Source organism: Ptychodera flava, chromosome 18, assembly GCF_041260155.1.
Source record: "Ptychodera flava strain L36383 chromosome 18, AS_Pfla_20210202, whole genome shotgun sequence".
Lineage (NCBI taxonomy): Eukaryota > Metazoa > Hemichordata > Enteropneusta > Ptychoderidae > Ptychodera > Ptychodera flava.
Window position 1 is genome coordinate 5,038,511 of NC_091945.1, and position 13,594 is coordinate 5,052,104.

A 13,594-nucleotide genomic window follows, 5' to 3' on the forward strand; every position below is an offset into this window, starting at 1 on the left:
ATAAATCCGTTATCGATACGGCGCTAACAAGTGAATGGTATGAACCGCAATCATAATACCGGAACTGAGTAATCAGTAGTTAGGTTTGAGGGGCGAACGCATTAAGACCAAAACAGGCTATACATTTAATGCACACCTACGGGCAACCTATAAAACATTAAATGCAGTTATGCGTGAAAACCGCCGCCGCATCATCATCGTTTAAGTATTCAAAATGTTTTACCTGTACATGTATCTACAGATACACGGATATCTTTACGGTCGTCTTTGATATTTTATGGCCTTATGATGGCAGCTTTTCGAGTCTCGATTGCAGTGTTTCATTTTGTAAGGAAATTTGTTCAAACATTTCGTAGTTTCAAATCAGCAGCTGGCTGGTTTCCATGGTAATGACCCTTTGAAACACATGCAATTCAATCAGGTAACTGAGTGTGGAACGGGTAATCCGTCTTTTGATGACAAATTCGAACAGGAATTGCATAGATTGTACTCGTTGGAAATATTGATTGCTGATTGAAAAATTGTGTGGAATAAGAAACCGGGCGACAAAGACAATTTTCACTTCTGTAACCAGAGTAAAAATATTCAAGTTTCTCTCAGTTAGCCCAATTACAGGACGAGGTACGCAGAACCCACTAACCCAAATGGAGCACTGAGGAGTAAAGTGCCTTGTTCGGGAGCACAACACCGTGCTCATAAACTCACAGTCCTCTGACAGTGAGTCCGTTACTCTGGACCTACCGGGTCTTGAACTCACCATCCTGTGATAGTGAGTCCGTTACCCTAATCAATGGTCCACGGTGCCATATATTGCACGCGTCGCATAAGTTACGACAGCCCCTATCTGTGTGCAGAAGAAACCTTCATGTGAATGGTTTTATCTTTATAATGGAGGGAATGCCTTATAGTATCGGACACTGCCATTGCATAAGAAAGGTTAAATCACACCCTAAATGTTACAAAATTATCCGGTCACTGGAAAAGAAGACCTCTTGCATATTTTAATAGTCACATGATATCTGATATCTCGCCCTCACTGATAGCATTCATTGCTATAGTTTTACTCATCTTTCGTTATTTTGTCACATTTCAACATCAGGCTCTGCAGTAGATCTAATTTTCAGTTATTTCGCCAAAAAAATAAAAAAATAAAAAAATAACATAACATAAAAGTAGGTATGCTGTTTGTCAATATATACGTTTCTTACTTCATTAATATCAACATTGGAATCGTTTTCTTTCCATTCTCCTCTAAAGATGGTCGTCAAGGAAACATGTGACAGATGTACTCGAACAATGAATGATATCGATCCTCGATAATAATTCTGTGAATACGTTTGCGTGAGTAGTGGCAACAGTATTACTATGCAGTATGATTGACATTTTCGGAAGTCGTACATGTGATAACTGCCACACAGGGAAGGAGAGAGGTAGACAATACAACACGTTACAGCTATGATCGCATTCACAGAGGCTGCAAACAGGGATTCATCTTGGATGGATTGCTGCTACTCAACAGAAGATGCTGATTTTAATTTGAACGATTTTGCATTTTAATTCATGCAAATAGTGTAGTGGTTCACCGGGATCACAGTGTCTGTAACCATGGTGATCAGCATCAGGACAATAAAAGTGACAGACTGAGAATGGAGTGATTGTATAATCCAATGTTGTCGTGTGACAGCTGTGACAAATTTGGTAAAAAATGCGATGAAATATATTCGACAAATAAGACAACTACGACAGATAAGATGGCAAACAAGGATTACTTTAGCGTTGTAGTTCTGCTTGAAATTGCATCTTTGTACACTCGAGAGTTGACAATGAGAGACATGTGGAAAGAACTGGAATAAAATCAACCTGCAACATTAATGACTAGTTTTCTGTTGTGTTGCATAAATGATCGTTTCCTGTTACCCACTAAATGGAGCACGTCGCTGTGGACCGGCAGTCCCTCTTCTCATATTTTTAAAATAATCGACCATAAAATGATGAACAGATGGTGATTAAGTATACAGTGTTGTTAGGTTCATGGAATTTATTGCAAAGGTTAGTAATGGCCGCAGGCGAGTAACAGACTACATTAACACTGAGAAAAACGACAGGCATTGGCAGATGTTTCATTTCCTGTTGTTTTTTTCCTGATCAGACAAAATTGTCTCACTTTGTAAATGGTAATCAAATTACTTCTGTAGGGTTGGTGAGCAAAACCGATAAGCAATGTCAACCGATACTTCAACCACTCTGAAATGCTATGAAGATTGACATTTTTAATGGCAAATACGATGTGGCTGTCATTATCCGATGAGGGGTGAAGCAGTCTTCTAGAAAAAGCTTAGGTTGTCATCTTGATATGAACAGGGTGATCAGGTGAACCATATTCTGACAGTCTGTGGGTTCCTCTGTTGAGCTGGGTGTGCACGTGATGGACTCACATTCCTATTTATGCAATAATTTTCTTCTTGAAACATTTAACTGAAACATTCAGCATACACTAACAACTTGTTACTATGGTGCTTTGGTAAAAATAATCTAACAACTTGGGACTGAATATTACACCACTTTCCAAATATTTTATTTCATCTGTAGTGGTAAGGATTCTTACGGAGACGCGTAATGAAACAATAGTCCAACACAGTTGTTAGGTTGGCGAACGGAGTAGCAACTATAAAGATCTATTAATTTACACATACAAGAATGTCATAGGGGTGGTGCAGTTAGAGTAACGTAGAATAAAACATGAAATTTTACACTTTGGCAATATCTTGTGGGTTTGGTTATTCTATGCAGTGACTGTTGTGTGTATGCAATGATCAAGTGACCCCGACACGCATATCTTCCCCACAGTCACGTGGTGTGAAATGGAAAACCTCTTTTCGATTGAGTGATTCATTTTAAACAGAACGCGGCGCTGTGCGAAATTCACTGTTTTCTTGGCGAAATCTATGCAAAAAATCCTAGAAGGTCAGTATATAGTATATTGTGATGGTGCTGATAATGTTTCGTTCTTTGCCATTTAACATCTGGAGCAGTCCCCTTGAAGCGAGATGACTTTCCAATCCGTTAAATTTTGTAATACATGGAGCCTAGCACCTTAAAATTACATTAATGTGGGATTTTATAAACAGAGGTCCATGAATCATGGTTTAAATGACGTTGTAATAGTTAGAACAACCCTAAAATACTGCAGGGCTTATTCTACCCACGAAGCAACAGTTGTCTTCGCCATGGCAATATTCAAGTCTGGGGAACAAAATCAATGGTCATAAAGCATAGAAGCATCCCCAGGGTGCCGTTAAAGTCCGTGAGATCGTGTGGATTTATGGTTAAATATATATTCTATAACATAGCAATGTAATTAGTGTGGAGCCCCTACAATCTCATTGCACGTCGTAGACGTGTATTGACTAAATGGACTATAGATGACAAATTTATTATTTTAATCTCTCTCTCTCTCTCTCTCTCTCTCTCTCTCTCTCTCTCTCTCTCAATTTGCTCCATACTACTTGATTATAGATGGAAATAACATCTATTCCAAGACGAAACTTCAGTAACAAATAGGATTTTACAACATGCAATTTTCTGATAATTATTCCGAGCATGTGTTCACTAATTTAAGTATTGTTAAGTACAGTACATAATTTTTGTAAACGATTTGACATTTTTTTCTGACCAGTGCAGTGCAATAATTCTATCCCGTTTAATAAGGGTAAATTACTTAGCATTCATTTTGTGCAGCCACCACAGTAAAGAATAAAAAGCACACTTCGCTCATTGTCTCCGAGCGTATTACATGACAAGCTGATGTACTCAGTGTTTGGATGTTGAGGTAATTTGCATCTTACACATCTTGTCTATTAATTGAATGTCGCTCCAACAATGTCAATGTCTCACAGTTACCACGCTGTAAAGACGTTGGGAGACTGAAAAATCTAAATACGTCATGACGTAAACAAGACGGGTCAAGGACAAGATTAACATTTGTACATATGGATTCGACACAGCAAAGAGTTTCAGTTATAGCTTATAGAGACAATGATATTGAATGTCAAATCATTCCAACATATTCTCATGTAATTCGGAGCACAGGGAGCTCTTCCTCCTTGTTTATGTGTGTCTGTGTTTGTTTGTGTGTAAGCGTTTATGTTTGTTTATTCGTTATTTTTAATAAAATAACAGCGAAAAGCTGTTTTGTTTATATTTGTCAATAAAGAGCAGTTTATTTATTTATTTGTTTGTTCGTTTGTTTATATGTATTTCCGATGGTTAGGGTTAGGGTTAGGCTTAAGTTAGGCTTAGGCTTAGGCTTAGGCTTAAGTCACTCCCTCTATATAGAGGGAGTGACTTAAGCCTAACCCTAAGCCTAATCGTATAACCCTATCCCTAACTTAAGCCTAACCTAACCCTAACCATCGGAAATACATATAAACAAACAAACAAACAAACAAACAAACAAACAAAAACAAATAAATAAATAAATAACAAATAAACTGCTCTTTATTGACAAATATAAACAAAACAGCTTTTCGCTGTTATATTATTAAAATAACAAATAAACAAACACAAACACTTAGACACAAACAAACACAGACACACATAAACAAGGAGGAAGAGCTCCCTGCGTTCGGAGGGTAACTATTGCACAGTATTCCTTCGCAGTGAAGCAACTATATCCATTTTCAAGTAAAGCATACTGTTACATTGAAATAGGTCATGTTACGTTTGGTATAAGGTAGAACGCACCTCCGGCACAGATATTCGGACTCTCAAACTTTAATAATTCTTTTCTGGTCTGACAGTTTCGGGGACTCAAGCTCGTGCAGTAATTAGAGTTTTCACAAACTTCAATTCTTCGAAAATTCGAAATTTAATTTCTTGACAGAGTTAAAACAGGGTGGCGGCCATTTGTAACTGTAAGTGTCGGTAAATAGTGGGTGATTTCTTTCTCTCAGTAGTACCAACATTTTAAAAGAGAATAATTAAAATTCGCTTTGTGGTCACGGTATCAATTTCAGTAAAATCGTAAGTTTTTGAATTTGGAGGCGCGTACAACCTTAAGCTTTCTGCTTGCTTGAACTGGTTGGTAAATTAGACACGAAAATGTATTTTAATCGATCAAGGTCAATTCAAGGAGACCGTTTAGACTCATTTGAAGGAAATTTTGCTAATGATCCCATGATAATTACAAAAGTTCTGCATTTTATCTCAAATGCTGGCAGCATAAAAACCTTTTGCCGTAATAGGGCAGTATTGCTCTCCTTCCCTCGTGAGACGTGTATCGGTACGGTCAACATGACAAGATCAGCAATTTAGATCTATCAAAGATGAAGCCAATGGACGACCTGTGCCTTCTCGTTGCCTGTCTTGAGACGAATCTACGGCCAGACGGGTCGTACTTTGAAATAAAACGTGAAAAATGATCACATTACAATAAAAGATCATTTCAATAGCTGGATGTAGTTAAGGAAGATTGGTCGAACTCGATTTTATCTACCTGAGAGACGGTACTCAGCGATAATTGCAAAGTCTATGACAGTGCACTGTACATGCATCAAAAGTTGTTGAAGGTCTTTTCGCATCACTTCAGTTTGAAAATGTTGCACCTTCGATTAGCAACAACTGCCCGTTTATTCTTTAAAATTAATGTACGCAATTACCTTTTAATTAAACTTTGAATGCTGATTCAACGTTAGCTTAACTAAGTCGATTAATCTATTTGAGTTCATGTATTGAAGATTATAAAATATTTTCCTGTAATTGTGTTCTGATTGTACGACATAATCTGAATTTTCTTTGTACATCAGGTCCCTTAATCGAGTTCAACAATCTTGTATTGTAATTCACTTTAAATCTCAGGTCTCTAAATTGAGCTAAACAATCACGTGAAGTCTGGAGAAAGTACAGTCAAGTAGAGTTAGCATTTCAGTTAATGTTGTACTCGCCTAGAAACTGACAGATCTGAAGTATTGCCGAAGCTTTCTGAACTTTGAACCTTTCAATTTCAAAATCTAGGATCAAAAATCAGGGCTCATTTCAACGTTAATGTACACTGGACGGAGTACCCAGCATTCACCGACATTTGAAATTTAGAAAGGACGCATCCCCTGTGTTAACTCTATGGAGGAATTTAATTGCCGATTTTCACAAAAAATAAAACGGTGAAAAGTTGATTTACTCACCGGGCTAAGAAACATAAGCGGAAGACTTGAAGAAGTAATGTTAAAACGCTTAGAAACAGAGTAGACAATCCCAGAGTGCATTCTACACCTTAAAGATAAGACAACCTCGATCCAATTACTTGATCCTCCCTGATCGAACCCTTCCGTGCACATTTGTTAATATAATTGATTAGAAAAAATATTAAATAGTGACCAAAACTGTTCATGTCTTAGTTATGTTCTGTACACAAACAACTGGGCGCCAAGTCATCATATTTCTAAACAAGTAGTTTGTTTCTCATCCTAGACCACTCTTTTACAAAGCGAAACGGTGATGTGGTTTAGCCGTCTACGATATGTTCACAATTTAAAAATGTGAAAATACACAGTGGGAAAACACGAGTCCTCCCCGCTGCAAAACACGCGAAAGAGAATCTAATGTTACAATGCATTTGGAGGTCAGTTTCACTACATTAAACTGCAGGATTCAATGTTTGAGAAAGTACACACAGCAAATATTCAGCCTTGACACAAATACATCCTGGGAAACTACCAATAAAGTCACACCACATAACGAAAGAATTGGGTATGATTGTTGGAGACAAAATATTCTGATACGAGCCCCAGAGCAAAAATATGCAAGAAGTACCGTCTAACTAGTTTAAATGAGCTACATTTGAACGCTAAAGGGAATAATTGCGCCAAATTTGTTAAATACACGTGTCCGAGACACTAACGAGTAGCTTGTTTTCCTCGAAAGGATAATTGTGTCTCTTTCTCGCGCGATAGTACTCTAATTAGTAACCTTGATTATGAAAAGGTCATTGTCTAAGAGTGCAACATGCTGTAGTAATTACATGATAAGCTCTGAGTTCAATATAAAGAACACGCCTCTTATAAGACCCGACGTCCCATTGTACATTTTTGAGAAATGCATATCCGGCAATTATTGGAAATCGAGGTTATCATCTTTACTTCACTTACTGGATAAAGATTAAGTAACGAACTCCATTTGATAGTATAGAGACGGAGTTCCAAATACATGCACAGCGTACATGAAGAAATAGTCTAAGGTACAATTTTACTTGCAACGAGATTGAAAGAGGCAAATCCATGGAAAGCACCGCACCTGATTCGTGCTTTACTGATTGATTGCACCACGCTGTCGCAGAGATAATGTCAGATATTGTCACAACTTTGGAGATAGCCCAGCAAACACAACGGGCCACAACGTTCAATTCAAATATGACCAGATGTTATGAATATTAAGAATGTTTTTAGAGTCTAGGGGGATTGGGTGTACTGTAAGGCTCAATGCGACTTGTGATAAATCTGAGGAATATAAATCGGTATTACCTTCTAGCACAGAGGAACTTGACATGGTCGTCACGTCATATCGCCTATATATGTCGTGATTCTGCAAACTCGATACAACCGTACTGCAATGTTAAGGATATAGAGGTTTCTTGGGTGGTGTCTCAGTTCCCGATCGAAAGTGAGTGTCAGGCCTGGCTGTACATGCTGTATGCTATCACGTTGCCCAGATCTGCTCGGCCTCAAATGAATGTATTGAGAGTAATGATCGTTTCCGGATTCGTTGCTGCGCTCAACATGGGTTGGCAACGTTAACTAGCGGTGACCTCAAGAATAGACCTTTGAGAGGCCCGATGAAGGAAGAATGTTTAGAGTGCAATGCAATATGAACCTAAACATAGCCTTCGCGTTTGTCTTCGTACACTTAAGGCAAAACTTTATCTTAACGAAGTTAGAAATTTAGAGTTGGTAAGATTTTCGGTGGGGACGGTTACAATTCTGAGGCTATGAGTTCATACAAAAAGTTGTCTTTAAAGTAAATTGCAATCATACCCATCCGTCATGACAATCATAGCTTAAAACTCGTGTTACACAATAATTGTATAGAAAATACATAGTACAGCAGATCGAGACTCCGGACAAATTACAGGTACAAATAACACAGTAACAGTCGTGAAAATATGGACTAAGTTTTCCCTTAAAAGAACCAAGAAGTGACGTCAGGTATTTCGAAGATTCAGCGTCAGATAGAGATAACTATGCAAAATACATGAATAGATTATGCACACCTTTATATACTGACCTGAATTGACACACATTTTAGCATACATTTACTGATATTTTTATGAAAATGCAAAATTGTCACAAAAGTCTACTTTTTGCACATTTATTCATCACTTACAACGCGTTCCATAACATGAAATACAAAATTTACCGTTCTTTGTTCTAACCTATGGCATAATCGTAATTACACACACAAAAGTAGAGACTTTCCCACTGATGCCTTGTCGGAAATTATATAGAGCACGATAAAAAAAGTTTCAACAAATGCCATGTTGTAACTGCATACAAATGAAACCCTTATTCAGTGTCTACATCTTAAACGCTTTTTTGCTTTTGACCTTGCACCCGGAAATATGGCAATGGGCATAAGATTAAAGACTTGACGAGATAGTCTTTGAAACCTCATGTTAGACGTTATGCACCGTCCCGTAATCGTATAGACTGTTATTATGGTAAAAAATTGTGCATTCTGGGGGAAAGGTTAAAGTGATACAGATAACGACAAGGATGCTCAGTATCGTGATCCCCGGAAATGCTGTTTGAATTTTTTTGTGAAACCTGAATAAATCAAGGAAGTATGACAGCATAGATAAGAAGAGCCTTTGGTTCGTTCTGTACTTCTTGATCGTTTTTAAGAGAAGTCAGGAAACCAGATCGACGTTTGAAAAATGTCAAACACGTCATCCTCGTGCACTCTGCCAAGGTTGTAAGGGTATATGTAGTTTTTGCATCACAAACATAATATAAGAGTCGCGTTTCGAAGACACACAGTCTTTGTGATGGGACAAACTGAACCCTTCCTATTTTGTGTAGAGAAGAGAACTTGAAAATCTGAAGATTTATACGACATAATGTCCTATACACGATGAATTCAATGTCTTAATTGGGTTCAAAGTTGAATAGTTACAAAATCATCACAATGACTGGACACTGCAGTTAATATATTACACTTCATCCTATCCCGTTTTTTTTTGTCATCGGTTAATGCATGCACATCTACAAACTAATATTCTCGATTCAAGCTTAGTTTGTCAATTTCACATGCCGATCGGAGGCTAATATGGACATTCTTGCTGTCTCAAATGGCAAAGACATATCTGAAAATATCTTAACATATGCTTCTGAAACAAGCTCCGCCACTCTACCTTCTTAATAATACCTAACAGGTTAAAGTAGAAAATAGAACGGTTTGTGACAGCGACGAAAGTCTGCTATAATATTTTGCAGTCTTGTCTCGCTTGTGTAACAGCAAAATCTACAGGAGCGAATGTATCTGTGATCACATAAATTAGGTAAAACCTAGCACTCGGAATGTATCGTGCAATGGCAGATGTCAGGAAAGTCGCTCTAGGGTTGAATTTAATACACGATTTGTTCATTCGAAAAATGTCAACGAACACCAAAATAATCTACCTACAACACATATAGATACCGCTGACAATTTCTCGATAACAGCAAAGTCGGGGGTGTGACTTAAGAATGTCAACTTTGTACAAGGAAACTGATGGAATATCGTCTGTAGTTTAAACCCAGATGATACGTTTTCTTTCTGACAAAGGACTGTGAAATCAAACACTGCTCTAATCAAGCCGTGTGTTGTGCTATGGTATAAATATTGCAGAGTATAGTTCAGAAGTGTCGAATGTTTTGCATGGATCACGTATAGGAAAGTATTAAGAAGCACTGTGTCCATTGAAGGTTATTCGTCAATCCTACGAACTCACAAAATATCAAAAGCATATCAAGTCATATTTCAACACCTAATATGCTCTTAGCGCTCTTGGGCTATTGAAAACATATATGAACTCTCTCGTATGCTAACCCGATCCGGTATGTCTTTTGCTTTATATGTGCCGACAAGCACTTACCTTACACGACAGAGTGGAATTGCTGTTCTCTAGTGATTACCTTTGCAACTGCAATTACCTGTCGGCGAGAGACAGCTAGAGCCAATAATACAAAGGTATCTAAGAATTACAAGAACTGAGATTGTGCAGGAATCAAAAAAGCCGAAGCAATTTATAAGAAATATGCATAGGGTTTCATCTGTTTTCTTTGGTCTATAGATTTGTAGAAATGAGTAGGAGTTTTCAGTCAACCCACTCTAGCCGATCTGTTTGAATTTAATTGTGATACAAGCTACTCCTATCAAGTCATGATGTATAAGTGCAATTATCGATAGCAATGAAGAGCCTGGTGATGTTATGAACGTCTTTTGAACGTCACGTCCAAAAATCTGAGACATCTGTACTTCATCATCGGAAGGTCACACCCCGTGGACGCGAAAATGAAATAATACGTTCAATAAAGACAGACATTTGTAGCCTCAGCACTGCTTATCGCTAAAATGTCGCTTGCAGTTAAATCTGAAGTAGGCTAGGTCTTTCACAATAGTGCAATGACAGTCGTTGAATGACAAAACATGGAAACAGCCAAATTTCTCATTTAAAATAAAGAACCGAGTTAAATTGAACATACTGAGAACTTGTCGAACAGTCATTATGAAAACGATGGAGAGTTCCAAAGTCTAGCAGTAGCTTGTATTACTTCCAATAAAAGTATGCGGGGTAATTTAGCCAACGACAGATCGATATTTGTCGTAACGATAGGGACAGGCAGACGTCACTTACGCAAATACTGGACAGCATATCTCATTAAATTCAAGTCACGTCAAACAAATTAACTGAATAATTTTTCATACACAAGGTGATTTTCTGAAGAATGTGACGTCACATAGTTTCGCTCTGCAAAGTGTACTACGAGATCTCGAGAAAGTCAAACTTTAAACCATCCCTTTTCGAAATTAAGAATACAAATCTTCGATCACATATCTTATTTATTTTAGAGAAACAAATTACATCAATATTTACCAACATTTGAATGGCCACCATCTCTATGCTACTTCTATGGGGGAAAATTAGATATCGAATTTTCACAAACATGAGCGGCTTAAAACTTTAATTCCTCCGAGAGTTTCAGAATGAACCTCAATAATATAGTCTAGACCAAAAAGGTATTGCAAAAGTTTGACAGTCCGAATGGATGTCACCGAGGAGAATTGATGGCGTAGTACGAACAATATTGACACAGTACAGGGATAGATATTATACCTCTTCCAACAATATTAAAATCGACGTATCTTGCATATATCATAAACGCATTTTCCATTTGAAAAATTACACATGCATTTACTCTAGCCTATAAATTGCAAAACGATAAGCAGATCCGTCAAAAATAGAGACAATAACAAAGTTCCGATATCGAGGAAATATGCAAAACGAGAAATTTGAGTTTTATCCGTAATTTGTCTCAGGGAAGGAAAATCAAGTTTTATATAAATTTACATACTTTGGCTTAAAGAATCAAATTTCTGGAAGGTTGTCGATATTTCGGATTCAAAATGGCCCCTGTATTCTCCATATTTAGGGCAAATAGATTCGATTTTCACAAAGTCAGAACGAAACGTCATTTTCTGAGCAGGTTTTTCAAAATGAGCCCACACAGTCTGTAGACAAAAGAAGAATAGCAAGAATTTGAGAGTCTGAAAGTCTCTCCCGAGGCGTACTATGTCTTAATGGATGCAAGACTATAAGGCGCTCACGGTCTCTGCAGTACTTACGTGCCTACATATATTGTTCAATGCCCTTTGTGGAGCATAACTTCTCAATAGAAGTCACAGAATTTATGTAAAGGACTGATATGTTTCCAAAAGACTTACAGCAGTCATTTACGCCCGCGAAGGATTAAAATGCATGCGTACCGCAGAATGATGTGGATAACCTCCGCTTGAGAAACAAGACCACAATCACTGAGCACTGATATCCTTGAAACTCTTGGTGAAAAATATCGGCTTGTTTATACCCGTGAGAATTCAAATTTCATACAAGTGAACATGAGAAGTCATATTAATGAATAAAAATCCACTGATCTTATGAAATTCAAAGTGGGGCGTTGGCATTCTGTAGAATCGAGGGAGGATATAGGCAAAGATTAACCAGTGCGCGGTGGACTAGCGAGCGCCACCTTCTCAAACACGGTGCATTGCCTAGCAAACTTTGTTGTAACTCCAGGGACACGAAGGATTTTTTTATCGGAACTATTCGTGACACCGCTCACAATATATCCATTGTCACTCACAACAGTCGTCATGCTATAACCACTGCTACCTATCACGTACATAGAACACATCTGAGCCCTAAAGCACTGGGTTTCGAATTCATATTATTTCCACCTCTGAAAGGTCAAATTCTTCGCATGCATCAATATTTCACTTTCAGAGCGTCAGCTAAATGCCAGCTTCAAACCGGTGTTACAGAGGCGTAAAGTCACAAATTGTAACGTCATTAGATATGTTCGATGGTTCTAAATTTGGGCAATTCTACATCAATCGTGAATCATCCATAGTGGCACCAACAGGTCAAAGTTAACACATAGCACATTTGAACGACTATATATATATATATATATATATATATATATATATATATATATATATATATATATATATATATATATATATATATATATATATATATATATTCTGATTATACAAGTAAGTCTGATGCCATGTGTGAACTTTGACCTGTTTATGCCACTATGGATGATTCACGATTGTTGTAGAATTGCCCAAATTTAGAACCATCGAACATGTTTAATGACGTTACAATGTGTGACGTCTGATAATTGCGAGATTCATGAAACTTAAGTAACAGTCAAAATTTACAGAAAAAGTGCCATGACCGGACCTAACATATAGGAATAGTTCTGTTTTTTTCACTTGCCTCTTAACATTTGTTAATCTTTGCCTCTTTATCTATATCAATACTTATGAAAATGTTAACAGCGTATTATGATATTCAGATTAAAAGTTAAAATATCAGCTCACGTCCTCTTGACTTTAAAGATCTCTTTTATTCAAACAAAGTGAACACAAATTTGTATCTTCCCGAAGTGACTGCTCCATCGTGGGTTGCACATCTAATCGAGTACTATAGGTATTCGAGACAACATTGTATGGCTGATTATAAGAGCAAGACTGTAGACCATAACCTTTAGCCTGTTCCCAATTTACGATGTACAGAGCTATATGTGTTTAGTAGCTAATCCTGGCCATGATTCGGACTCCACGCACAAAAAAAAAAGTCGTTTTCTAAGAAATCAAATAAGGATCGAGACACTCACGTATTGCAAACCTGAAGGCGCCATCTTTTTTTCTTCGCGATGTTTTTGTTATCCGTTGTTTTCCCCATATTCCCTAATCTGTCGATCAAGTTGGGTACGGGGACAGCAATACTGTATTTTGAATGTTGTTAAAACAGTAGACATGACAGGCTTTGTGT

At 37.5% G+C, this 13,594-nt stretch overlaps 1 protein-coding gene across 4 annotated transcripts in view; it reads right to left on the reverse strand.

Moving 5' to 3' along the window:
* Nucleotides 1-13,594, reverse strand: part of LOC139116724 (dual 3',5'-cyclic-AMP and -GMP phosphodiesterase 11A-like) — a 116,071-nt gene that overhangs the window by 38,386 nt on the left and 64,091 nt on the right. Inside the window, exon 2 of one of the 4 annotated variants that reach the window (XM_070679332.1) lies at nucleotides 7,515-7,597. The exons of the other annotated variants lie outside the window; for them this stretch is intronic. The gene's annotated coding sequence lies outside the window, so the exon portion shown is untranslated. The remainder of the gene's footprint in view (nucleotides 1-7,514; nucleotides 7,598-13,594) is intronic. 4 annotated transcript variants of the gene reach the window in all.